The sequence below is a fragment of the Procambarus clarkii genome, chromosome 83, assembly GCF_040958095.1.
Source record: "Procambarus clarkii isolate CNS0578487 chromosome 83, FALCON_Pclarkii_2.0, whole genome shotgun sequence".
Classification (NCBI taxonomy): domain Eukaryota; kingdom Metazoa; phylum Arthropoda; class Malacostraca; order Decapoda; family Cambaridae; genus Procambarus; species Procambarus clarkii.
The window spans coordinates 1379647-1407518 of record NC_091232.1 but is presented as its reverse complement, the minus strand read 5'-3'; the positions used below and the strand labels follow the sequence as shown (position 1 = coordinate 1407518).

The following is a 27872-nucleotide window of genomic DNA, read 5'->3' as shown; positions in this document are numbered from 1 at the left end:
TGTAATCAACTGTCACCCAAGTTATAGCCGTGTCTTATATATATATATATATATATATATATATATATATATAATAATAATACTTCTAAGTATTACTTCTAAGTATTATCAGTAATCAGTAATACTTCTAAGTATTACTGTCTTAGAAGTGCAGTATGTAGTATATACGCAATAAGAATTGAACAAGAAATGACTTAAGCGCTTTCGTATTAACACATTTTTATAAGTACAATAAATGAAATACAACACTTTAATCACTTTAATATACATATGTAATTAAGAGTTCAAACGCTTGGAGCTAGCCTCCAAGCTTTAAATATGAAACGTGTGGGGTTTATGAACGTCATAGGCCAGTCGGAGTCAGCCTAAGTGCCAATGAAATACAAGCATGTTAATCCCCCCCCCCCCCACATTCATTTTCATGAAGTCTGAAATAAAATCAAGGCCTATCACTTACAATACAGTTGGTGGCCGAGTAAGTATAATACTGTGCTGTTACCCTGGCGGACCTAGGTTCGAATCCTTGTGGGATCATTTGAGTTCTGATAAACAATACATATACAGAGCTTGCGAGTCGTAGCTGGCTTGAAGACATGGAGGTAGGCTGACATGCAGGGTGAGCGGGCGGGTGGTAGGTCGGCCGGCAGGTTGGGCGGACTGGCAGTTGGCTGGTAGGCAGGATTGGCGGGCTGGTGGGTGAGACAGGGTGGGCGGCTTGCTAGCGGGAAGAGTAGGTGGCTGATTGGGATACAGGGTGGGCGGGCGAGGGTAAGTTGGCAGGCAGGATGTATGGGTGGCTGGCTGGTTGGCTATCAGGCAGGATGGGCGTGTGGCCGGCAGGGTGGGTGGATGACTGGCAGACTGGCTATCAGGCAGGATGGGCGTGTGGCCGGCAGGGTGGGTGGATGACTGGCAGACTGGCTATCAGGCAGGATGGGCGTGTGGCCGGCAGGGTGGGTGGATGACTGGCAGACTGGCTATCAGGCAGGATGGGCGTGTGGCCGGCAGGGTGGGTGGATGACTGGCAGACTGGCTATCAGGCAGGATGGGCGTGTGGCCGGCAGGGTGGGTGGATGACTGGCAGACTGGCTATCAGGCAGGATGGGCGTGTGGCCGGCAGGGTGGGTGGATGACTGGCAGACTGGCTATCAGGCAGGATGGGCGTGTGGCCGGCAGGGTGGGTGGATGACTGGCAGACTGGCTATCAGGCAGGATGGGCGTGGATGACTAGCAGGCTGGCTATGAGGCAGGGTGGGTGGATAACTGGCAGGGTGGGTGGATAACTGGCAGGTTGGCTATCAGGCAGGCTGGCTATCAGGCAGGCTGGCTATCAGGCAGGATGGGCGTGTGGCAGGCAGGGTGGGTGGATGACTGGCAGACTGGCTATGAGGCAGGATGGGCGTGTGGCAGGCAGGGTGGGTGGATGACTGGCAGGCAGGCTGGCTGGTAGGCACGGGCAAGGAGTTACACTGGACATTCGAGTACGTCCGTAACCGCTCATCTGTCAGCCGTCAGCAGGACAATGGTGGAGGGAAGTGTATAATACATCAACCTAATCTCAAGATTCTCTATTTTACTTCATTAAATGATTGTGCGCGCGGTGAACGCCTTGGGTGACGTCAAATGCTCACATTCATCTACGGCAGTGGCATTTTTTGTGTACACTAGCATCTCTCTCTCTCTCTCTCTCTCTCTCTCTCTTTTTATTGAAGAATTGAAGAAGAGTTTTTAAAGAGCTTGAAGAGGAAACTTCGAATCATAGAAAATTATTCCTCCTGTGTTTTTACAAAAAAACTGAAACTGATAAATATATCTTTAGGCAAGACGACCTATATTTTAGATTTGACTTAATGGAAATCGAACAGATAGGGGAGGAGGGACTAGATGCCCATATTGCTTAGTGTGGCACTGCAGCCAACCACAACTCGCTTATGACACTCCTATATCCTACATGTTTCTTACATGAAAGTTGTGTGAGGCTAGCCCCAAACATCTGGCCTCCAACCTCAGACACATTCGTCGTTCTCTTATATAGATACTGTATATTCTAGGGGAAGAGGGGTACTCAGGTCTGTCTTCCATTTGTCCATATATTCATCTATCTATCCATGTCTATACATCTGCCTATATATCTACCCATTCATCAACTCATCTATCTACTCATCTATCCATTCCTCCCTCCATTCATCCATCCATCTAGTGTATGTCTCTTTCTCACTCTCCCGTTTATAACAAATATGATTGTGTAATGTATGAGTGGTCATCAGTGAGAGGAGCTTAGTGGCGTGAAGTACTGAACATGATTAGTTACCGCGTTATTCTGATAAAGGGACATAGTATGAGAAACCTTAGAAGCTGTGGGAGGATTGTCTGTTTTATGCGAATACGGGCAAAGTATGGACAGTAGAAAATTTCTTAATTCTCCACAGATCAGTGGAAAATATATATATATATAATAGGAACAGTTTTCATTAAACATTTGTTTTTTAATTATTTAGATGTGTAGCCGGCGGTCAGTGGCAAAAATGGTGGTGGGGGTCTGAAAGTGACCCCGGCATCCTGTTCTCTAATGAATTCTGGCGACCCCAACCAACCTGTGTTCGTCCCGTACCCCAGACCATTCTCTCTGCCGATTAGGGTTAAGCTCTAGCCCCAAGCATCTAGTCTCGAGCTTTGGTCAGACATTCACTCTTATAGATACATGGTAGATGGGACACCTGGCAGTGTCCGGGTAGACTCTTCCCCCAGATCTCCTCCATCTTCCTTCACACACACCTCATGTCTCTCACCTCTCACGTGTCTCTCTCACACCCCTCACGTGTCTCTCTCACACCCCTCACGTGTCTCTCTCACACCCCTCACGTGTCTCTCTCACACCCCTCACGTGTCTCTCTCACACCCCTCACGTGTCTCTCTCACACCCCTCACGTGTCTCTCTCACACCCCTCACGTGTCTCTCTCACACCCCTCACGTGTCTCTCTCACACCCCTCACGTGTCTCTCTCACACCCCTCACGTGTCTCTCTCACACCCCTCACGTGTCTCTCTCACACCCCTCACGTGTCTCTCTCACACCCCTCACGTGTCTCTCTCACACCCCTCACGTGTCTCTCTCACACCCCTCACGTGTCTCTCTCACACCCCTCACGTGTCTCTCTCACACCCCTCACGTGTCTCTCTCACACCCCTCACGTGTCTCTCTCACACCCCTCACGTGTCTCTCTCACACCCCTCACGTGTCTCTCTCACACCCCTCACGTGTCTCTCTCACACCCCTCACGTGTCTCTCTCACACCCCTCACGTGTCTCTCTCACACCCCTCACGTGTCTCTCTCACACCCCTCACGTGTCTCTCTCACACCCCTCACGTGTCTCTCTCACACCCCTCACGTGTCTCTCTCACACCCCTCACGTGTCTCTCTCACACCCCTCACGTGTCTCTCTCACACCCCTCACGTGTCTCTCTCACACCCCTCACGTGTCTCTCTCACACCCCTCACGTGTCTCTCTCACACCCCTCACGTGTCTCTCTCACACCCCTCACGTGTCTCTCTCACACCCCTCACGTGTCTCTCTCACACCCCTCACGTGTCTCTCTCACACCCCTCACGTGTCTCTCTCACACCCCTCACGTGTCTCTCTCACACCCCTCACGTGTCTCTCTCACACCCCTCACGTGTCTCTCTCACACCCCTCACGTGTCTCTCTCACACCCCTCACGTGTCTCTCTCACACCCCTCACGTGTCTCCCTGACACCCCTCGTGTGTGTCTCACACACGTCCTTCCCGTCGTCTCCTGTCATTGCAATCGTCTTCAATACACACTATCCTTACCACTGCAAAGATTGTCACGCCATCGTGTCTTCCCCCTCCCAAGACAAACTCGACAATATATGAACGAATGTTATAACACTACCTTCAGTATGAAGATGACGAGAGAGAGTGCATCTGCCACATCGCTTAGAGACAAATGATCGTGTCTGGAGGGCGGCAAGTGTTGCCGACACGCTGCTTGTATACCAACTGACTTAAGAAGTGCTGCCATCCTCATCAAATATTCCCATTGTGTGGAATGTACACTGTTAATGACTCCACCTGTCACTCAAGTGTCACACACGCAAGTAATTTCACCTAATACATCGCATACTTAACGGAATCGAATTCCTTCACTTTCTAGTGTGTGGTTGGGTCAGCATATTTCAGCCACGTTATTGTGACTCCTCGTCTGCAACATGATAGAAGTAAATGAAGAGGTCTTTTCCCTAGGAGACCAGCGATAACGAGGTGGGACCCAAGAGTTGTGACTGTCCTGCAGATACAAGTCAACCTGTCCTCGACTCAAGTCCATTCCATCCAGCGGTCGACCCCACAGACGCATTCATAAATTTTTACATGCTGTTCATTCAAAACGGGAATTTTCTCAAATATAAATTAATATTAAAATATATTGGCATATTGTGCATATATAGGTATGGGTTAGGTTAGGTGTTTAGGTTCTGTTGGCGATTATTTGTATTTGTACGTGGGTGAAGCATTTACAGCGGTGTGTTTCGAACAAAATTCGTCAGTGAAGCACTTGTTCCCGAGATGTTCGAACGAAATCAGTTGTGAGTCGTGTGTAAACCGTTTTTCATTCATAAACAGGGGGGTTGGCGGGTGCATGGAATCACTTTTGGGTCTTTGTTTGGAGGAGGGGCTGTACAAGTAGGTAAAGACACCAACAACGCCCGCGTGCTCATGCACCACTTTAAGTTCACAAATGAGTGTGGGCGAGGCTAGGTTTCTAGCGCGAGGTGAGAGGTGCTTGTCTAGTTGTGTACCCCCCTCCCTCCCACCACAAGCCATCACCTATTACCAGGCTTGGGGTGAGAGGGCCTGGAGGACACTACATTGTTTGTGGTTCCCAGCACGCTCGGCGAGGTGGAGCCTCGTCAGACTTAATACCTCAGCTGGGGGTGGTATTACCCACTCCCGTTACTGGTGGTCCAGGGAGACAGCCAGCAGGCAGCCGTGACCTCTTCACCCCTTCATTGGATGCCCTTATGTACCCACAAACCCATCCTGCCGCCTCTGTTTGATGAACGGGTGTAAAAGGACCCCCAACGAATGCCAAGCAAATAACAGTAATAAATTGTTCGCAATAGGTGAAGCTGGGTTGAATTATGGGGAATACAGTACGTAACTAGGGATTAAATACTTCAAATCTGTTTGAACAGTCCCATCATGAGATTGATTTCAAATATTCTATCTTGAATGTTAGGTATATTTAATTCTTTCATCATAATGAGAACTTTGGTGGTTATAGGACAGCAAAGTATAATTCTGTGGAGTTTCATTTTTCCAGTCTTATCAATACTTTTGGTATTTTGTAGGACTAAAGCTTGTACATGATAGTCCACCAGTGACCGTATATATGCTAAGTACATCATTTTTGCTATTCTAATATTAACACAGTATTTAGGGCTGCACCCCACTACAGTTCTGAGGGCCTTGAGTCTGTCTCTACATTGTTGATGTAATTTTTGTACTGTAGTTGAGATACAAGGGACACACACACCAAGGTTTACATAAATCCTATCAATAAGTTATTTGCATAAGGCCTACCGCTTCAGTAAGTTATTTGACCAACAAATATTTTTAGCCTGAACATAGTTCAATCCTGAAGTAAACTCTCATCATACACATCAAGAAGCTGAGTACAATTTTTGGTGTGTATATGTCCCATATTTTGTGGCATCTTGAATATTATGCGGATAGACGGATTAACTGTTGTCGATCTCGAGGCCTGTGAAGTTTATGCTCTTGTCTATTATTGCATTCTGGCTGCTTGTAACACCTCAAAGTTAAACTCTATTAGTATGAAATCGTATACTTGGGCAAACACATCAGTTCAATCTTGCATTCAGCTAGCGATACGAGACGGAATTCATACGAAAACAACTTTTTGACTCCACCATTACAATGTTATTTGTTTTCTGTGCTCGACTTCAGATACTAACTTTTCACAATCATGTCTAAGGGAGTTAGGGGCAATTGGCGATGATTGTGAATCGCCTATAATTAAGCTGTCATGTTTGGCCGAAAGTACGCGTTTGAGTGCAGTGATAATTACATATAACTCAGTTTTGAGCTTAGAAGCCCGAGTGTTCACGAGAGCCCCAGCCTTAGGGTAGAAGTCTGTGCGCTTATGCTGACGGCACTTTTGTCCGCACCTGTGGTCTGGTGGAGGGAACGCAACAAAGTATATAGATTACAAGGAGGACTGATTTGTGAAGCCTGTATTACACTGCAATTTGCTTTTTGATAGAAAATGGCAATTTAGGTTATCTGTGCAGGACGTCTTTAGTTACTGTTTTAAAGATCATACGTAAGTTTGATTTACTCTGCTGTACGCGTGTTCAGTCCAGTCATAATTGTATTGTTTTGTACGGGTTGTTACGAATAAAGGTTGATTCTACGTAGTTTCTGATATGCAGCTATTTTTTTAAAATGTATACAAATAAAATGTTTAAAATGGGGAAATATAATTTATTACAAAACGATAAAAAAAAGTAGTTTTTCTGCTCCTGCACAGTGCACGCGGCTTAAATGGTCCATCATACTTACCTGGTTGATACCGGGTTGATGGGGTTCTGGGAGTCCTCCTACTCCCCAAACCTAGCCCGAGGCCAGGCTTGACTTGTAAGAGTTTGGTCCACCAGGCTGTTGCTTGGAGCGGCCCGCAGGCCCACATACCCACCACAGCCCGGTTGGTCCGGCACTCCTTGAAGGAAACAATCTAGTTTCCTCTTGAAGATGTCCACGGTTGTTCCGCTTCCTCATTGTTTTTATTCTTTTTGTTAATTTCGCTCGAACCTAAGTGGCTATGTTAAACTTTATGAAGGGTCTTAAAGTTTGTCAAGAGCTATGGGTGTGCACCAAGGTCATCTCGTGGGAAGGTTTGTCGTTACAGGGACAAAATTGGAGAAAATTTAGAAGTATTTCACCAGTCTAGTCCTAGAGCTGAGAGGAATGAGTTAAGTGGAAACACTAAAGGAAATAAACCTCAAGGCACTGAAAGAAAGAAGAATCGATGTTGACATAATCACCATGTACAAAATTCTCGGGGGAACAGAAATGGTAGACATGAATGTACTACTTAACATGGGATGTGCACAAGCAAAAGAATACAAGAAGAAACTATAAGCACCAGAATAAACCAGGGAGATAACTATTTTGTCCTGTGTCAGTTATGAAGAGTGGAATACGCTAAGGGAAGTGGAGGAATCAGATCTCATACACGGCTTCAAATGTATATACCAGGGAGCCAACCAGGGGCCAGATTCACGAAGGTACTTACGAATGTTTTCCTTCTTAGCGCCTTCGTGGCGGCTACGTCGGTATTCAGGTAGCTACACTAAGAAGAAAAACCTTCGTAAGTTTGGTCCGTCATCTAAGTGTACTGTCGACCACTCGTAGCTTTACGTAAACTGGATATAACTCAATTTTTCTCTACTACATAACACTGGGATCGATTTTAAGATTTTGGAACGTAAACAAAAGATTATAGCTGGTGAATTTCATGAAGAGGAGTCCTTCGTGTTAGTTATATATGCATTCTCTGCTTGAAACTTGAAGTAAATGTCTTTTATGATATTAGAATTAGTTTTATAATAGCAAAATATTATACTAATAGTTATTAAGTAAATATTCACTGGTGAACATGAAATATGAGAGAAGGTGATGAGCCCTGCCTGATGGGATCATTTACTATCACCAAATGCCCCTGTTCACCACAAGTCCGCCCTCTCCCCAAAAGTCTGCCTCCCCCTCTCCCCAAAAGTCTGCCTCCTCCCCCCTCCCTCTTGCGTGCACTAAGACAGTGCACGCAATTGGTGATATAATCTGCCGTACAACTATTGCGTGGACCTCTGAGTCTGAAAGAAATTTGGTAAAAGTATGTAGGCTGGGGTATACTGTATCACGAGAAAACTAGACAACTAAAGTTTAACTCTAGTAAATCCAGTTAATCTAGATTACTAGATGGAAGCAGCAGATGCCAGACAAAAAAGTACCAAATAGGAGATGAAATTCTCCATGAAACGGAGAGGAGGAGGAGGATATAGGAGTTAATATCATACAGAACCTGTCTCCTGAAGCCCACGTGAAAAGTATAACCTCAGTGGCATATGCGTGGCTGGCAAACATCAGAATTGCCTTTTGAAATTTGTGTTATGAATTATTCAGAACCTTATATACCACATATGTCTGGCCAATCCTGGAGTATGCGACTCCTGTGTGGAGTCCATATCTAGTCAAGCACAAGACGACGATGGAGAAGTTTCAACGGTATGCCACCATGCTAGTCAACAAACTAAGAGGTATGAGTTTGGAAGAAAAGCTACATGCTCGAAGCTCGACCCCGCAAGTACGGGGTCACATGCGTACTCTTCACCGTCAAACATTTCTTTGCTGTCGAAGAAGTGGACCAGTTGTCTCGTGCATCCGGTGATCTACACTCCAACGATGCAGAATAATAACAGAACTTGAAGTGGAATTTGGTATTAGCACAAGTAGCAAGTTGGGACAAGTAGTGTCATTATGTATTATCAGTGTCATCCAGCCAGCAGTTGCAAGCATCAGCACCCTTGGGTAACGAGACAGCTCAGGCAGTCTCCCATTCTTTGATTATAATGTCACTAACGAGATTGCCTCCACTCTTTGGTGTGGAATAGTCAGGATGCTAGTTATGCTTGTTGGCGTGTGCGCCTGCTGTGTGTATATTTGTGCTTGCAAATGTTGATATATTTAACTCTTGGGTCCCGCATCTCAGCCTACAGTTGTGTGTAGAGAATCCCGAACTTTTCGGGTTCCATTACATCTCTGTTTAGTGCTGTGTATGGGACCTGGCTCCATCACGTTATTTCTTAGCGCGTTTCACTGCTCATTCGGTTACTTCTTATTTTCCCCCATGATCGTATTTTTACCGTTGCCTAACAGTGCCCTTGTTAGTCCTGCCTATTCCCATGTATACTGTATTCACCTAGTTGTGTTTGCGGGGGTTGAGCTTTGCTCTTTCGGCCCGCCTCTCAACTGTCAATAAACTGTTTTACTATTTTTTTTTCTTTTCTTTTTCTCCTGTACACCACATACACACCAGGAAGCAACCCGTGACAGCTGACTAACTCCCAGGTACCTATTTACTGCTAGATAATAGGGGCATTCAGGGTGAAAGAAACTTTGCCCTGCGCGCTATCCACCAGGCTCCATGTGTGTGTGTGTGTGTGTGTGTGTGTGTGTGTGTGTGTGTGTGTGTGTGTGTGTGTGTGTGTGTGTGTGTGTGTGTGTGTCATTGTAGCATGTACTTGCATTAGTGGTAGAACACAACGTGCATGTCGGAATGTTAGTGAAGACAATTTTAGGTTGTTGGTTCTGTCAGTACACAGCAGGTGTGTTGAGGTTGCCAGGCCACACCTGCTTGCTAACATGTGGCACTACTTGTGCTAATGCAAACACAACTTCTGTTTTACCTGTTCACGTCAACCTTGCAGATTTTATCAGCAATATTTCCCTAACATGCATTTGTTTCATTGCCTCTGACACCGATAACTGAGTAATTCGTACCACGGAACGCTTAGTGTAGTACTTAAATTTTGGCTTTCTAGCGATTAATTACATTAACTTTTTTCAATAAATATGCTTTTGAAAGGCTGGTAAATCTAAGCAAATTGTGCCACACGTCTCATTCTACATAAAATATTACCCTGTCGTCATTTATGTGGTCTAATTTGCCACTTCCTTAATCATCACTAACAGGGGGACTTAAACCAGTTAATCGCACAGCAGTAAACAGGATGCGAGATTTTCGTAATAAAAGTGTCTTAACGCTGGTAACTGCGGTTGGCAACGTCCAGTAAATCTCTGTGATTACGTGTTACTGCGACTCTGCTACTCTGCAACTTTTAATATGCATGGATTGGAATGTGTTGCCATAATATCAACACAACAGAATGAGGTTTTTAAATGGAGTTTTTTTTTTTTTTTGGGGGGGGGGCTCAGGTTCAAGGCACCAGGGATATGTGGGGTTAAGGTTTAGGGCACCAGGGATGTGTGGGGTTAAGGTTTAGGGCACCAGGGGTATGTGGGGTTAAGGTTTAGGGCACCAGGGGTATGTGGGGTTAAGGTTTAGGGCACCAGGGGTATGTGGGGTTAAGGTTTAGGGCACCAGGGGTATGTGGGGTTAAGGTTTAGGGCACCAGGGATGTGTGGGGTTAAGGTTTAGGGCACCAGGGGTATGTGGGGTTAAGGTTTAGGGCACCAGGGGTATGTGGGGTTAAGGTTTAGGGCACCAGGGGTATGTGGGGTTAAGGTTTAGGGCACCAGGGATGTGTGGGGTTGAGGTTCAAGGCACCAGGGATGTGTGGGGTTAAGGTTTAGGGCACCAGGGATGTGTGGGGTTAAGGTTTAGGGCACCAGGGGTATGTGGGGTTAAGGTTTAGGGCACCAGGGGTATGTGGGGTTAAGGTTTAGGGCACCAGGGATGTGTGGGGTTGAGGTTCAAGGCACCAGGGATGTGTGGGGTTAAGGTTTAGGGCACCAGGGATATGTGGGGTTAAGGTTTAGGGCACCAGGGATATGTGGGGTTAAGGTTTAGGGCACCAGGGATGTGTGGGGTTAAGGTTTAGGGCACCAGGGATGTGTGGGGTTAAGGTTTAGGGCACCAGGGGTATGTGGGGTTAAGGTTTAGGGCACCAGGGATGTGTGGGGTTGAGGTTCAAGGCACCAGGGATGTGTGGGGTTAAGGTTTAGGGCACCAGGGATGTGTGGGGTTAAGGTTTAGGGCACCAGGGATATGTGGGGTTAAGGTTTAGGGCACCAGGGATGTGTGGGGTTAAGGTTTAGGGCACCAGGGGTATGTGGGGTTAAGGTTTAGGGCACCAGGGATGTGTGGGGTTAAGGTTTAGGGCACCAGGGATGTGTGGGGTTAAGGTTTAGGGCACCAGGGATGTGTGGGGTTAAGGTTTAGGGCACCAGGGGTATGTGGGGTTAAGGTTTAGGGCACCAGGGATGTGTGGGGTTAAGGTTTAGGGCACCAGGGATGTGTGGGGTTGAGGTTCAAGGCACCAGGGATGTGTGGGGTTAAGGTTTAGGGCACCGGGGATGTGTGGGGTTAAGGTTTAGGGCACCAGGGATATGTGGGGTTAAGGTTTAGGGCACCAGGGATGTGTGGGGTTAAGGTTTAGGGCACCAGGGATATGTGGGGTTAAGGTTTAGGGCACCAGAGATGTGTGGGGTTAAGGTTCACAGCATCAGGGATGTGTGCGGTAAACCTTGTGTAAGAAATCATTCAAAATCATGTATACTATTTATGTCAGACCAATCCTGGAGTATGCAGCTCCAGCCTGGAGTCCATACCTAAACACGACAAAGTTGAGAGAAGATTCAAAAGTATGCCACCAGACTAGTCCCAGAACTGAGAAGTTTGAGTTACGAGGAAAGGCTACGGGAATTAAGCCTCACGTCCCTGGAAGATAGAAGAGTTAGGAGAGATATGATCAACACCTACAAAATTCTCACAGGAATTGACAAGGTGGACAAAGGCAAACCATTTAGCATGGGTGAAACACGAACAAGGGGACTCAGGTGAAAGCTGAGTACCCAAATGAGCCACAGAAACGTTAGAAAGAATTTTTTCAGTGTCAGAGTAGTTAGTAAATGGAATGCATTAGGCAGTGATATGGTTAAGGCTGACTCTATACACAGTTTCAAATGTAGATATGATAGAGCCCAGTAGGTTCAGAAATCTGTACATCAGTTGATTGTTGCTTGAGAGGCGGGACCAAAGAGCCACAGCTCACCCTCTGCAAGCACAACTAGGTGAGCGCGCACGCACACACACTGCCAGCCAGGCCGGACGTATTCTGCATACCAGAGATGAACGACGTTGTTGCCTCTTAGATATTCATTGGATGAAATCACCTCCTTTCAGAGAACACATGTATGTATAGCCAGACAGCGCGAGCCACAGGCTATACATGGGATTATTGGATTTCGTACACATCGTAGATGTTTCTGAATACTTATGCATTTTTTTATTTTCTCTATTCGACTTATAAGAGAATAGACTGAAAAACAATTTGCGTATGCTCATTCTCAATTCATATTTGGGTTGTAAACATGCCATTTAAAGTACAAATCTTGCCTAACCTAATGTAACCTAAACTGACTTTATCAAGCTGCACAGTACATTACCTGGAGCATACCTGGAGAGGGTTTCGAGAGTTCTTCTACTCGCAGAACCCGGCCTGGGTCCAGGCTCGACTTTTGATAACTTGGTCCAACAGGCTGTTGTTTGGAGCAGCCCGCAGGCCCACATATCCATTATGAATAGGAAAGAGTAACGTATTTACACGTGGTGACGTACCTTAGCCCCTTGAGCTTGATTTTTCTTCATTTTAGGTTAGGAGAAAGTGGTAGTTCAAATTATCCCATTTTACCAAGGAATTGTTAATATAATTGGAGGGGTTTTTTCCGATCCCTGCACTTCTTTTTATCACTAATAAGTCGTAATCTTAAAAACAAATCCACAAGGGCCGTGACGAGGATTTGTTCATTGATGCATCACGTTATTGTGATTTGTGTGTGTAAAGTCGTCATCTTATCAGTCCTACAGCCAGCCATATGCACAGCGATCACAAGAGAGTCATCTTCATAGTATTGAGCAGATTCGTATTGAGCAGTATCTCCTGTTTAAGTACTTCTTACAGTAACTATGAAGACATCGCTTATTGGACGTACGAACATATATTGCCTTAAAAGGCAAGAATGCAGCAATCTGTACTGTTGAATTTGGACAAACCGGAAAAGGTTTTGTATTTATGTTGTAAAGAAAACTTAACCTACTTAGGCCTAATACACGCTATCTGAGGCCTAATATAGTACATATTCTATACTAGGCCTAGGAATATTTAAATTTGGTTATTAGCATTTTTTTTTACTATAAGGTGCATAGTAGCAAATTGTACAAAGTGTCCATTAGGTCTACGTACGACGGTCCACATAGTTACAAAAGTCCCATCTAAACAGGAGGATGGCTTTCATTAAAAGGCTGAGTGAACGAAATTGCTTTTAGGTGCCAGATATGTATAAAGGTGATTTTGATGGAGTAAGGAGTTTATTGTGAAGGGTAGATGGGACGGTGGTGACCGCTGAGAGACAAATTCATTAAATGAGTTTTTATTTAAATACTTGTTACCAAATTTGCAACTCTTATTTTCTAGTCTTGTATGTCATGTACTCTCCACCTACCGCTCCTACTTTCACTAATGTTCAACGCCGCCTGGTGACTAAAACCTTCACACTGGCACTGGGTAGATACACTGCAAGTTAATGAACCTTGGATTAGTTTAACTGAACAAGAAGCAGCAGTTTTCCATTTGAAAGTCATGTGAATTTACTCCAAGCTTGATATTTATTGCATAATAAGATTAGGATCTAAATTAGTGTGGGCAAAGATACAACGTAGATCCCTCTGTGTGTGGTACCTTTATCCAAAATCAAAAAAATTAAAATCAAAATGTTAATTCAGGTAAAGTACATACATACAAGGTGAGATACAAACATTGATGGATTTATTGATAAAGCTAGTACATACAAAGCCTAAAGCCACTATTACGCAAAGCGTTTCGGGCAGGAGTCCTGCTGCCTGAATCCAGTACCAGCTGCCTGTTTAATTCGGACCTAACTACGGAAGGCTGTCTGTTGTACACTGGCAATTACGTGGATGAATCACTGTAATGTATTTGGTACTATTTGGCGCGTTATATGTTGATGCCGGTGTGTGTTCACACTAAACATCTCACATGTTGAACAAAAGTTTTTGTCACAGCGCATGACTGGGGTGTGCCGGCCTCCTCCCCAGCTCCGTCTGGACGCCTTGAAGGACCAATAAACAGTCACAATCTGCGCACCTGTCTCCCCCCCCCCCAGGGGTCGCTGATGGGCTCAGAGTACTGGTGTGCGAGCGAGCCACGCCCTGAGACACACCTTAATGAGGTGGGGAGTTTAAGGGACACGTTTCACTCATCCCATGTTATGCAGAGCATGAACACTGTAAATAATGCCCTTGTTAAGCAACTCATTATACAAGAGTAAATATGTAGAAAATAATTGTTTTATAAAGAAAAAAATACCAGACTGGGATTATAAGTTCGCTGCCGAGAAGCTGTGGGGGTTAAACAACGGCAGTGATTATTTCTGTGACAGCCTTATTATTAAATTGGTGAACTTTATATACACTATGGTACGCTAGGGGAGGCTTAGGGGTGGTGTGTGCTGGGGGAGGGTTGTGGTGTGCGCTGGGGGCGGGTTGTGGTGTGCGCTGGGGGCGGGTTGTGGTGTGCGCTGGGGGCGGGTTGTGGTGTGCGCTGGGGGCGGGTTGTGGTGTGCGCTGGGGGCGGGTTGTGGTGTGCGCTGGGGGCGGGTTGTGGTGTGCGCTGGGGGCGGGTTGTGGTGTGCGCTGGGAGCGGGTTGTGGTGTGCGCTGGGGGCGGGTTGTGGTGTGCGCTGGGGGCGGGTTGTGGTGTGCGCTGGGGGCGGGTTGTACTTAAATTCGATTGCTCGGCATAGATTATGTAGTGATGATTTGCATTCATAATTCTGGCACTGCTTTTTCATCTAAATATGCACGCCTTATTCGTCCGAGGCATCCGCCGAAGGAAAAACATTTCACGCTTAATAGGGTTCCTGTGTGATTAAATGTCATCAGAATAAAAGTGAATTTATAGGAACTGCTTTGTTGCTCATTTATAGACATTCTTGAATGTTGTGATGTTTGTCAAAGCTACGAGAACTGTATCTTGGCCAAGTATAGTGTACCTGTCTCGTACTGTACCGTGTACTCCTGCCAGGCCAAGTACCATCTAGGGCTAGGTACCTGTCAGGTTACTTATCAAGATGCAGTACCTGACGTGGTAGTTGTCAGGGGTACCTGTCAGAACTTGCTAGCTGTCGGAGATGCCTTTCAGGACTTTCAGGTGTCTAGCAGCCATTAGAAGTAGGAAATAGGAACTTCTTAGCACTATGTCGGGAAGAATCAAACATTCATATTGGATGTTAGATAAGTGTGCAATGTATCCAATAAATATTTTACGAAAGTTTCTAAGCTGAAACCGGAATTGCCCTTAGATGAATGAGTTGTAATGGTTCAAACACTACCATAAGATTGGATAGAAGTGACATCGCAAGAAGCAATGAATCAGCTAGACCCATTCTACTCTCTTGAGGAGCTGGTTGTGATGAAAGCCAGAGACCCAGAGAAGATCTCTCATGGGTACTAAGAGGCGCCTGCAGCATTTTGTAGACCTCTTGCTGTTGTGATCAATTCCTCACTAGAAAGAGGGGCAACTACCAGAGGTTTGGAAAATGGGACGTTTGATGCAATATAAAACTTTGAAAGGAGGGGAAACAGAAGTTCGTATACGTCGGTATTACTAAAGCGTATCCTCTGGAAGGTACTAAACGCTGATCAAGAGGCCAATAGAATATTTGGATCAGATGAATTTAGTCTCCAAGCTTCAGTACGGGTTCATCACACGGAAATTTACTGTACCAACTCGCAAGCAATTCCTACTAAAGCTAAAGAAGCAAGCGGGTGTATCAGGAAGAGTATTACAAGGGTTCCTACAAGGAGTCATCTTTCTAATATACGTTAAAAATGGCCTAACAAGCGAAATAAATTCTTCAAATATTTAGAATTTTTGCTGATTTTGCAATCTAATAAGAAGGATCAGAACATAGGAATGTGATACACTGCAAACTAAACTAAACGTCCTCTTGAGGTGTTTGTTAAAAGATTATTACTGAAGATGAAGGCAAAATACAAGATGAACAAGGGAAATAATATTGGGGCTACCTTCTTGGTTTTACAAGCGGGCATGACTTGAAAGGTGTATAGTGTCATGGTATTAGACGATTGCCAGTTGGAAAAGCGAGGCTAGTTCTTGCTCTACTATGCGAATGTTAGATAAGAACATACACTCGCTTTTCTCCTCCATCCCACGCCCACACCAAGCCACTCCACGCCCACACCAAGCCACCCACGCCCACACTAAGCCACCCTACGCCCACACTAAGCCACCCCACGCCACACCAAGCCACTCCACGCCCACACCAAGCCACCCCACGCCCACACTAAGCCACCCCACGCCACCTCACGTCCACGTCACTCTCGGTACTCCACGTCCTCGACATTTTTAACAGCGGGGAGTAATTGCCTAAGCATGCATCAGCATTTAGTCTTCAGTGGCTGCTGGTCCCTTCACTTGTGACAAATTACATCCTTCATCCCCGTCAAGTTTAGCATGCAACGACACCTGACCTTCATTATGCTCTCTGCACATCTCGGGGCCTAAACAAAGCAAGGGCGAGCGAGTCTCCCAACCAACAGGTCCCTGCTGTCATTCTTCCCACCTAAGATCTCTTCTGTTTTTTCTCTGGGTAATATTACATCATAAGCTTACACTCGCACATTCTTGCCAGGCTCAAGGAACTCATTCTACAAATTTAAGTTGTGTTATTACATTTAAATTCTCGTTTAATCCGCTGTGAAATAGATATAAAAGCGATAGGCGGACAGTCAATAGTGTGGAGTGATGATGCCGTCAGGACAGCAGGCCACAGCTAGGTCCCATTAAGGTGTGTCCATCAGCGTGTTGGTGTCACCCTCAAGAATGGTGGGGTAGTCCGGGTACCCGTACCCACCCATCCTGCCCCATCTCCAAGACCCGATCCCATCCTACTTATTCATCTTTCACCTGCCTCATCCTCTCTCGCGTCTGCCTTCCTCTCTCTCTGCGATTTTGATGTTGAATTTAGTTCCTTTGTGCAGGGTGGTTTCATAACATCTTCGTCTGTGTTATTATCCGTTCAATAAAACATCATCTTATGGCCGCATCGCTGGTTTGACAGCTCTATCTCTGGCACCCCTAGAGACTTGTAGATTTATCTCTGGAGAGTAATATCTTCACCTATGAAGTAGCCTTTTGTACACTCCCCGAGTACCCATGGTTATTCCCGAGTACCGCGTGTATGATTGACTATCCATGGCTAGTACTATCCATTACTAGTCGAGTACCCATAGACAGTATTAAGTTTCATGCACCTGGTAACAGGCACCACACAGCACGAAGCTAAACTCGTCTCCTCGATGATTTACTTTGTTCCCTGATTTACCGATCGTCTGTGACATCGGCCTCGCAGCCACGTATCGTCATAAACAGTTTGATAAATCATTTAGTGAGCACTGAGGCTGGTCTCTAGCGCCGTGTCTCCCCAGCCGAGCCTCATATTGGTCTGTCTCTTAAATTGTGTTATCTTAATTAAGGGAGTTATTGTGAGGGGGCGTGGGATGGGGGGGGGGGGGTGCCTCCGTGGTATACCTCCATGGGTGGGTGGGGGGGGGGGTGCCTCCGTGGTATACCTCCATGGGTGGGTGGGGGGGGGGGGTGCCTCCGTGGTATACCTCCATGGGTGTGTGTGCGTGCGCTACAAAACTTGTGAATGAGTTCTCTTCTGCGTGTGGTGTCATCTTTTGTATAAACCTTGTCATCATTTATATTTTTTCTAGAATATGTGCATTCGTTCTTTACACGACTTGATAATGATCCAGGATGTAGTGAAACGTCGCCACTTTTTATTTTCAGATTGTGTTGGGAATCTTATTTTCAGTTACTTTATTGTGTTTTTGTGTTTCATCAGTTATTCGTTTCCCTCATTCACTTCCATATGGTTTCTCTCTCTCCCTCCTCTTCCCACATACACTGCCTCCTCAGGCTCCTGTCCTTCACTCCACACACCTCTTTCTTTTAATGCACATTCCTCAACCCCCAAAGTCTATCCTTCACCCACGAACCTCCCGCTTCCCTTGCACTATTTCCCCCTGCCCATCAACACACCTTCTCAGACTCTCAGATGTGCATTGCACATGTCAGTACAAGTAGTAACGTGTGGGTGTATGTTATTAGTGTGTGTGTCAACGCGCGCACCTCAGAGCTTCAGCGTCACATTACAGAACGTTCACATATTTTGAATATATTAGCTGTAGCTTGGCCTTAGTGAGTGACCTAGACGACTGGATGAACATCCAGTCGTCTAGGTCACTCCTAGGACTAGTGACATCCTCGTCACTAGTCCTCAGTTGTGGACTAGTGACGAGGATGAAAAAATCTATCGCCAGAGTAAGATAGGGTTGGTGTTGGTGCGCTATGATGAATTATCCTTGGCACATGTTTGTAGATAGTTTCAGGGTGGTTTGGAAAGGTGTGTGTATATACTGTGGCGCGAGCACATTTGTAAAGTTGTGCTGTCTTAAACCACGATCCTTGACTTTTACAAATGTTCGTCTGATTGCTCTGATTCCAGCACAAAGGACTACTTAAGGATGGTTGAGACTGTCCGCGGGTTATTGCCACATGGGCGGTCATCATTTATGTTACTAATATTGTGTTCATTACAAAATCTCATAATCTGCACTTTATTCAACGATGGAAAAGTAGTAACACGTTTTTTTCTGAATAAAGTATAATATTTACATATCAAGATTTGAGTTTTGTCTAGACACAATTCTGATATCTCATGGTTTGGCTAAAGCTTCTCAGGGATCTTCTTGTCGGAAGTAATATCGCACAATTACGTCTTCGAAACTTGATACGTTGCTGCAAAGTTCCGCTTCTCCATCCTCCCTTGAGTAACTCTTTGGTAGAGATTGTCGACCCCCAGCATGTGTCCAGCTGATAAAGAAACAGGAGAATCATCAACCTTATCATTAAACGTAACTTCCTGCAAATCGCCACCTATCTCGTGTACTTAGCTATGTTCAACTTCTTTAAGCCTCTCCCTCGAGAGTTTCCAGCCCGTAACCTTGCTTAAAATGTGGAACACAAGTGCACAATCACCCACGATACCTCAAGTTAACTACCAAGATGAATGACGCTCACTGCTATTACTGGAAAGTGCTTTTCGCCACCTGCTTACACCTGGATGAGAACACTGAAGGTTTATTCTGAACATGAAGTGAATCAGCTTTAACTTTTGAAGTGGTTCCGGGAATCAATGTCCCCGCGGTTCGGTCTCCGACCAGGTCTCCTGGTTGGCGGCCTGATAAACTAGACTGTGAGTTGCCGCAGTCTGAAGTAGGAACATAGCCTGTTGACAGAGTAGCCTTTGGAATTCTTGGAAAAGTTGTTCAATGTCAACCAATATTTTGTTACTATTTGTATATGAAAAGCGCTGCAATTGTTCCAAGTTTTAGTACTGTAGCGTAAATAGAAAGGGAGAAATATTTTTGTTTTCAACGAATTTTTACACATTTTCAAATTTGAATAAAACAACACACCTTTCAGATATAATCATTCTGTGACACTTTTCTGACACATTAGCATATAATAAAGGATTTCTAGTTGGGGATTTTCCAAAACATCTTTAGTTTTCCTAATACAAATATTCAAAGTTCCCCCCAAAATTATGCAAATATGCCATGTTTATTGCTATTATAAAATCAATAAATGAAGTTAGGAAAAAACGATAACTTGAAAGTTTAGAGACATAACTTTACATATAAGGTGTAAGTTTCATGTAAATTGAATAAAAAATAAAAGTTATTCAAACGTGTTATTTTAAAACATTTTAAATATATAAGAAAATAATAAAGTCTAAGGTGTTGCCATCTGTGGCTGACATCAACCAGTGTTCTCCAACATTGGCACCCTTACAGATAGGCTTATGTGCAGTCAGGTGTATAAGTTTCATGAAAATCGTCCGATAAAAAAAAATGAAAATTTGTTTGAAAAAAAGAAAACACTTTTTTTTAACTTTTTTTTTCAATAACACTAATTTTAATATATTTTTAATATATGCTATTGAGATAGCCGAGAGTCAAAGATATGATTTCAGTTGACACTTGTGTTTGATAATCGTTTTTGACCATTTTGGAATAATTTTGAAACCTACTTCAATATTTTTTTCTCCCTTCCTATTTATGCTACGATGTTAAGACTTGGGCCAGATGAAACTCTTTTCATGTACAACTCGTCAAAAAAGTTTGATTGAAATCGAACCAGTTTTCATTTATTCCATATTTTGGGCAAATTGGGAGGTCATGCTCTTAATTTATTAATAAATGGAATACATTAGGAAGTGATGTGGTGGAGGCAGACTCCATACACAGTTTCAAGTGTAGATATGATAGAGCCCAGTAGGCTCAGGAATCATACATCTGTTGATTGACGGTTGAGAGACGGGACCAAAGAACCGAAACTCAATCCCCACAAGCACAACTAGGTTATCTTGAGATAATTTCGGGGCGTAGCATCCCCGCGGCCCGGTCCCGACCAGGCCTCATTTTTGTTACACCCCCAGGAAGCAGCTGTTTAACTCCCATGTAACAGGGGCATCAGGGTGAAACAAACTGTGCCCATTTGTTTCCGCCTCCACCGGGGATCGAACCTGGAACCTCAGGACTACGAATCCGAAACGCTGTCCACTCAGCTGTCAGATAGATGTACAGACCCGTACAAATAGATGAGTACAACTAAGTGAGTACACACGGACTAGGAACATTACCTCATGAACTTCAAGAATGCTAAACTCATCTTCAAGGAGGAAAACATCATCAGAGTATAAAGTCTTTGCCATTCAAATACAACAACAGCTCCATGGAACAGAATGAAGGAAAAAAATTAACAGCGTGACTCTTCATGCTTAATTAACGCATAAATATAAATTATGATAAACAATCCCTTGTGTCTCACCTTCACCTCACTAACTTCAACCCTTCCTCATATCTCGCATTAATAAGCCCTAGCCTAGCGTATCTGTTAGATTTAATAGTGCCATAACAGGCGATACTTTACAAATAAACTTTACACTCGTGCACAATGAAGTCACAATAACGTGATGTATGTGGACATATAAAGGTAGTGTGTGTGCCTGGGGGGAACCCATGGTATGTGATGCCTCAATATTTATCTCTCAACTCTCATCTTGTTGGTTACTAGTCTCTACATCATTGACGGATACCAAGTACCTACTACCAAGTACCTACTACCAAGTACCTACTACCAAGTACCTACTACCAAGTACTGATTTTCAAGAAAGGTGACAGGCAAGAGAAACTAAGCTGTTAAGTGTTGGCTAAAATTATCAGGAAGAATGTTGTGGGACATTTGGAGAAGAGGTTTGTAGCTGTGAAACAACGTCAATTTAAAGGTGGTTCAAAAGTAGTTAAACGAACCTGATCATAGTTCTGTGACATGTTGAACATAAGGAGAGAGCGGGACCCGATGCAGTGTTCGATACATCGGTAGGATGCCTTTGAATCAATCCCTCCTTAAAAGGCATTCATATATGACGGAAAAGTAGGCTGTGCTAACAAGGTACTTAACTAAAGACTCAGAACTACCTCGGTCTTCTTCAACGTGATCAAAAATAACTCTAGCCCATTTTAAGCTGGGTGCACCTCAGGGTGGAATGCGTAATCTCACACTTTTCAATATTTGTTTGCAGAATTAAGATGCCTGCACACTACCCGCCGCAGCTGTCAACTATATAGAAGACGTGTTGTATGTTCACAAACCAGTGTACTCACCTAGTTAAGGTGCGTGAGGTCGTAAGTGATGTCTTGCTGCTGTCACTGTGGAGTGTGGTCTTATTGTCTCAAAACACAATACAAACCTATATTAATATCTGTAATCTAATTATTCTCACCACCTCGGAGCCGCCTGCACTCTTAAGTGTTTAGGCAACACTCGCACACTAACAGAGGCTCGGCAAATGTCCGAGCAATTTGAATAAATATTTTTGCATAAGAAAACGTCTTGAGATTTACGGCGGCCTAATGGACATAATGCTCTTAAGAAAATTGCTGTAATCACCACTAATCCTGGAACACCTTTCGCAGGAAGTTTTATATCAGCGCTGAGTGCACAGGTGGCTGAGAAGTGGTGGTGGGAGTGCACAGGTGGCTGAGAAGTGATGGTGGGAGTGCACAGGTGGCTGAGAAGTGGTGGTGGGAGTGCACAGGTGCTGTGAAGTGGTGGGAGTGCACAGGTGGCTGAGAAGTGGTGGTGGGAGTGCACAGGTGCTGTGAAGTGGTGGTGGGAGTGCACAGGTGGCTGAGAAGTGGTGGTGGGAGTGCACAGGTGTTGTGAAGTGGTGGGGAGAGTGCACAGGTGGCTGAGAAGTGGTGGTGGGAGTGCACAGGTGCTGTGAAGTGGTGGGGAGAGTGCACAGGTGGCTGAGAAGTGGTGGGGAGAGTGCACAGGTGCTGTGAAGTGGTGGGAGTGCACAGGTGGCTGAGAAGTGGTGGTGGGAGTGCACAGGTGGCTGAGAATTGTGTAGCTTTCCCAATTCTATCTATGCAATCATCTAATTTAGCTATTGGAAAATTATCATCTACAGTCATTACATTTACTTTTCTGTAGTCAGTGACAAGCCTGTGAGTTCCATCTTGCTTTGGTACTTATATTCAAGGACTACTCCAACTGCTGCTGCTGCTAGGTCTTACTAATCCATGTTGAAGCATGTAGTCAACTTCTCTTCGGATGAGGTTCAGCTTTGCAGGGTTGACTATATTTATTTATTTACTTAAATATATATATACAAGAAGGTACATTGGGATTGTGAGGATACATAGCATAGTAACTTTCACTGAGTTGAACTTTAGTAGCCATTTTCTAGACCATTCCACCAGTTTGTTCAGGTCGTCTTGTAGTCTCTGTCTATCTTCATCTGTCTTGATTCTTCTCATAATTTTTGCATCAGCTGCAAACGTTGAGAGGAATGAGTCTATACCCTCCAGAAGATCGTTTATATGTGTTAGAAACATGATGGGTCCAAGTACAGAGCCCTGTGGAACATCGCTGGTGACATCTCGCCACTCTGATGTCTCACCCCTCACAGTTACTCGCTGTTTCCTGTTGCTTAGATACTCCCTTATCCACTGGAGCACCTAACCTTTTACTCCTGCCTGTTGCTCCAACTTTTGTAACAGCCTTTTATGGGGCACAATTGCTAGTGGCGTTGGATTGCTATAGGCGTTGGATGGCTAGCGGCGTTGGATGGCTAATGGCACTACGAGGTCGTTTACAACAATAATAACCTCGGATTGTGAAGTCTTGAAGTTCGTAATCTGTTCAATATAAACAAACCCTGCATAAGTTAGGAAAACTATACAGGTTTCGTAAGTGGATGCATAGTTGATGCATGCTGTCCCTGAATTGATGAATTATTGATTGACAGTTGTTGTTACCCATCTCGAATTTATAATAGTTGGTAGTGATTATTGTGTGATGTTATGTTATTATTCATATTGGCTTCTTATTTTAGTGGTGAAAATTCTTTGCAACATTTTATCGAAATTGTTGGCAGTCACCGTAGATGTTCAGGTTTGCGTTTGACGTTTTATATGCCGTTGCCTCTGGATATATATTGTACGTGTGTATAAAGGAGAGCCTTTGTTCCTAATTCCTTGAACGGTGTAAGGAGGCTGGTTGGTATTCACAACCGCTGCCACATCGAATGAATTTGCTGGTAATAATGGAAGCATTACCGTCCATGATGCTGGATATCCGTAATGCTCTGTTGGGTGCCATTATCCCGCCGGGGTATACTGCATCTTGTTGCCGTATCAGAGAGACTTGCCGGGGTATGCTAGCTGCCTCTCGCTACCATGCCCGAGAGACCTGTCGGAGTATGCTGCCTCTCCCAGCCGTCCTTGAGGGGCATGTCGGGGTATGCTGCTTCTCGCTATTATGTCCGAGGGACCTGCCGGAGAAGCGTAGTGTGTGTGTTTTAACCCAGTTAATGATTTGCTTATAATTCAAGTAGATGGTGTACCTGGCGGTGCTGCTGTGTCTGTCTCTCCCCCTCTCATTCTTCCTTCCTCTCATTTTCCCCTTCTTCCTGTGTGTGTACTCACCTAGTTACTCACCTAGTTGTGTTTGCGGGGGTTGAGCTCTGGCTCTTTGGTCCCGCCTCTCAACCGTCAATCAACAGGTGTACAGATTCATGAGCCTATCGGGCTCTGTCATATCTACACTTGAAACTGTGTATGGAGTCAGCCTCCACCACATCACTTCCTAATGCATTCCATTTGTCAACCACTCTGACACTAAAAAAGTTCTTTCTAATATCTCTGTGGCTCATTTGGGCTCATTTGTGTGTGTGTGTGTGTGTGTGTGTGTGTGTGTGTGTGTGTGTGTGTGTGTGTGTGTGTGTGTGTTCACCTAGTTGTACTTGCGGGGGTTGAGATCTGGCTCTTTGGGACTGCCTCTCACCTGTCAATCAACAATTTTTTTGTATCTTTTTCTCACACACACACACACACACACACACACACACACACACACACACACACACACACACACACACACACACACACACACACACACACACACACAGCGTCTTTCCAATCATTTATTAAGTGATGCTTATTATGTTAAGGCTACTAATGACTTCCCGGGTCAGGGTTGCACGTTGAATGGACGTCACGTGCATACTGTGTATATCCCCATGTGAAAGATTTGAAAACCTGATGTATGTACATGTGCACTAAAATAAATATACATCTTGTACTCGAGAGGAACACTGGAGTACACTGAAATCATGGCAGTGCATGAATTATTTCTCAGCCGTCATGAATTAAGGAGGATTTTTGCGTGGACTGCTTTAGTTTGGTAGTCGTGAACACGAATCTCTCGTGCCTTGGGATCATATAATTATCAATTGTGATTTGTATAATTTTGAAGGTAAAGTTTAGGAACTTGGATTGTATTTTACCAGCATGTGTTTTTTTGCGAATTTAACAATACTCGTCGTATTGAACTTAATTGATTATATTGAATTCATGTATGAAAATATTAGTCTAACCCAAGTATGTGACCAAGTGTCCTTGGAATAATGAAAGCTAAGCGAATAACAGGGAAAGTAGGTAAATTCATTTTATATTTTCTAATAAACAGATTGAAGTGTTTCAGTAAAGCAAACATCATTCAGCCTTTGGTGCGAAGCTTCGTCCAAAGTGTAAATAACTTAAATGATAAGTAGGGATACCACGAGAACAAATAGTGATGACGGTATAAACATCAACGATTTCTATAGTGGGACCCTAGAATTGTCCGTCTCATCGTGCCCGACCTTCTCCGCACCGCTTTTCAATCTCGTGCCCCCAAAAAAAGGATAAGAAAATTTTAATTTAAAAAACAGTGTGAGCTTTCAAAGAGGAACTTAAACCGTTGATGTTGGAGGTTCCGCATCAGCCTCAGTGTGGTGTGGGCCCTCGGGCTACGAAGACATTCAGCCCTGCAGAGTAGGTAATCAACCGGGAAGGCTGGATCTGAAGAGGTTGATGTACCTGAACTCTCGTGAGTGTCCACGCATAATCTATATAACAGAGAAGTGTGCTTTGGCTGTGTATATTTAGCGTAGTCTTTACCGCTATATATTTACTGTAGTTTTCACTGCGATATATTTACCATGGTCTTTGCTGCGATATATTTCCCATGGTCTTTGCTGCGATATATTTCCCATGGTCTTTGCTGCGATATATTTACCATGGTCTTTGCTGCGATATATTTCCCATGGTCTTTGCTGCGATATATTTCCCATGGTCTTTGCTGCGATATATTTACCATGGTCTTTGCTGCGATATATTTCCCGCGGTCATTTACTCTCCTGGGATGGAGGCAGGTAGCTGCTCCAAGGTATAATTCGGACAGAAAATTACAGCCTATGTTAGTTATGAATCTGAGTTCTTTCCGTATGTGTTAAGAATGACAAACGTGGCTCCTGAGAATTAGTTTAACGTTGTTTTCCTGCGTGGCTGTCGGTGACAGTCAGTGATTCCCGGTCAAGCCGTTCGCAGGTCTGGAGTGGTCATGAGACGTGCATGGAACACACACACGAGCCGCTTCCTGTAAATTAGTAGCAATTTGCTCAGATCACTCACCATTTCCATGTCTTTTGCTCTTATTATTTCTTGTCTTTTCTTATTTTGTTTTTGTTCGGGTTTTCTTTATCGTGTTTGGTAAGCGATACGTTTAAGGTATTTGTTGATGGAAAATACTTAATATTCAAGGCCATATATATATATATATATATATATATATATATATATATATATATATATATATATATATATATATATATATATATATATATATATATAATATAATATGTCTCATTGAATATGACCACATATTCTGTATTTACTATCTTCTGATTTAGGGCTTCTATCCCTCTATTTTCTTAGCATCAGGGATTAGCTGAAAGAGGAGTTCTCCAAAACTCATTTTCGTAATTTCAAGGTGAAGAAAAAAGTGAATTACTATAGAATGTATTACACTTATTTATACAATTTGCACAACGTTTCGAACCTCCATGGTTCATTCTCAGGTGAAAAGAATTTTTAGAGCTGGTTGATTTATACCCGCACTGGGTCAGGTGATAAGACAATAAAGGTAAAAACATGGGGCATACATAAGAGATAAATGGGAGATGAAGCACATAACATAAGAATAAAGGTAACTGCGGAAGGCCTATTGGCCCTACGAGGCAGCTCCTATCTACATACAAAAATTTATCAGGTGTAATTGGCCTGTTATGTTGAACAGTGTCTTCTATGTTGGCATCGTTATGTTCTGGTCTTGTCCTTACTCTCATGGTGGGTAGAGTAAATAGTTCCGTGATTTGGGTGTTCATGGTAGGTTGTTCTATTCTTATCTGAATTGCTTCAAGAATTTGTAATCTTCTTGCATCTTGGGTTTTGTCTATTATACAGGTATTTTTGTTCAACATTTCTCTTGTTAGGGTGATGTCATGGGCTTGTCTCATGTGATTCCTGGGGGCACCGGATTGAAGATGGCATGTCAGACGCCTCGTCAGCTTGGTCGACGTCATACCTATGTACTTAGATTGAAGGTTACATCCTTCGTTGTGAGAGTGGGGGTTCGTATCTAATATCCAGAACCTCCCAACTAGTAAGCAAAAATCGATTTCCTTAACAAGCAGAGCGATTTTCGTAATTTTGAAATATTTCTTTATAAAGTGATTCATTCTTAATAATGATATATTATTAGGAATATGAATTACTGACTTCGTTAAGTAGGTTTGGTTAGGTTTTGTCAAACTTGGTAGCCTTGGGTAAATAAAAATTGTTTCTTATATTACTATCATTTTATAAGAAAAATATTTTAAATTAGATATTCCAGGAAAATTCAGTGTATTGGGCAACTTTGGATATTAGTACGACTTAGAATGTAATGCTAAAAAAGAAAACTATAGTGAAATTGACCAATAATGATAGTTCTTACTGTGAGGAGCCTCGTCGGAACGAAAATACTAATATTCCTATTCAATTGTGGTTTTTTTCTTGCCTTTTGAGGTCACGTGTTCTTGAACATTTTGCGTGTGTGTGGTTATGTGTATTATATATGCATACATTATATATATATATATATATATATATATATATATATATATATATATATATATATATATATATATATATATATATATATATATATATCATATATATATATATATATATATATATATATATATATATATATATATATATATATATATATATATCATATATATAATAATTAATCACTATAACGCTAAATGACCCGACCAGGATTCGAGTCCACATCCCCCCCTCCGCAACACCACCCCCTCTCCTCTGCCCCCATTCCCCCTTCCTCCGCCCACATCCCCCACCCCCCCCCCCCCTTCCTCCGCCCACATCCCCCACCCCCCTTCCTCCGCCCACATCCCCCACCCCCCCCTTCCTCCGCCCACATCCCCCACCCCCCCCTTCCTCCGCCCACATCCCCCACC

General features: G+C 43.9%; 1 protein-coding gene across 7 annotated transcripts in view; it reads left to right on the top strand.

Annotated features, from left to right (window-relative positions):
• trh (PAS domain-containing protein trachealess) overlaps window positions 1-27872 on the top strand; it is a 1432279-nt gene that overhangs the window by 112372 nt on the left and 1292035 nt on the right. The window lies entirely within an intron of this gene.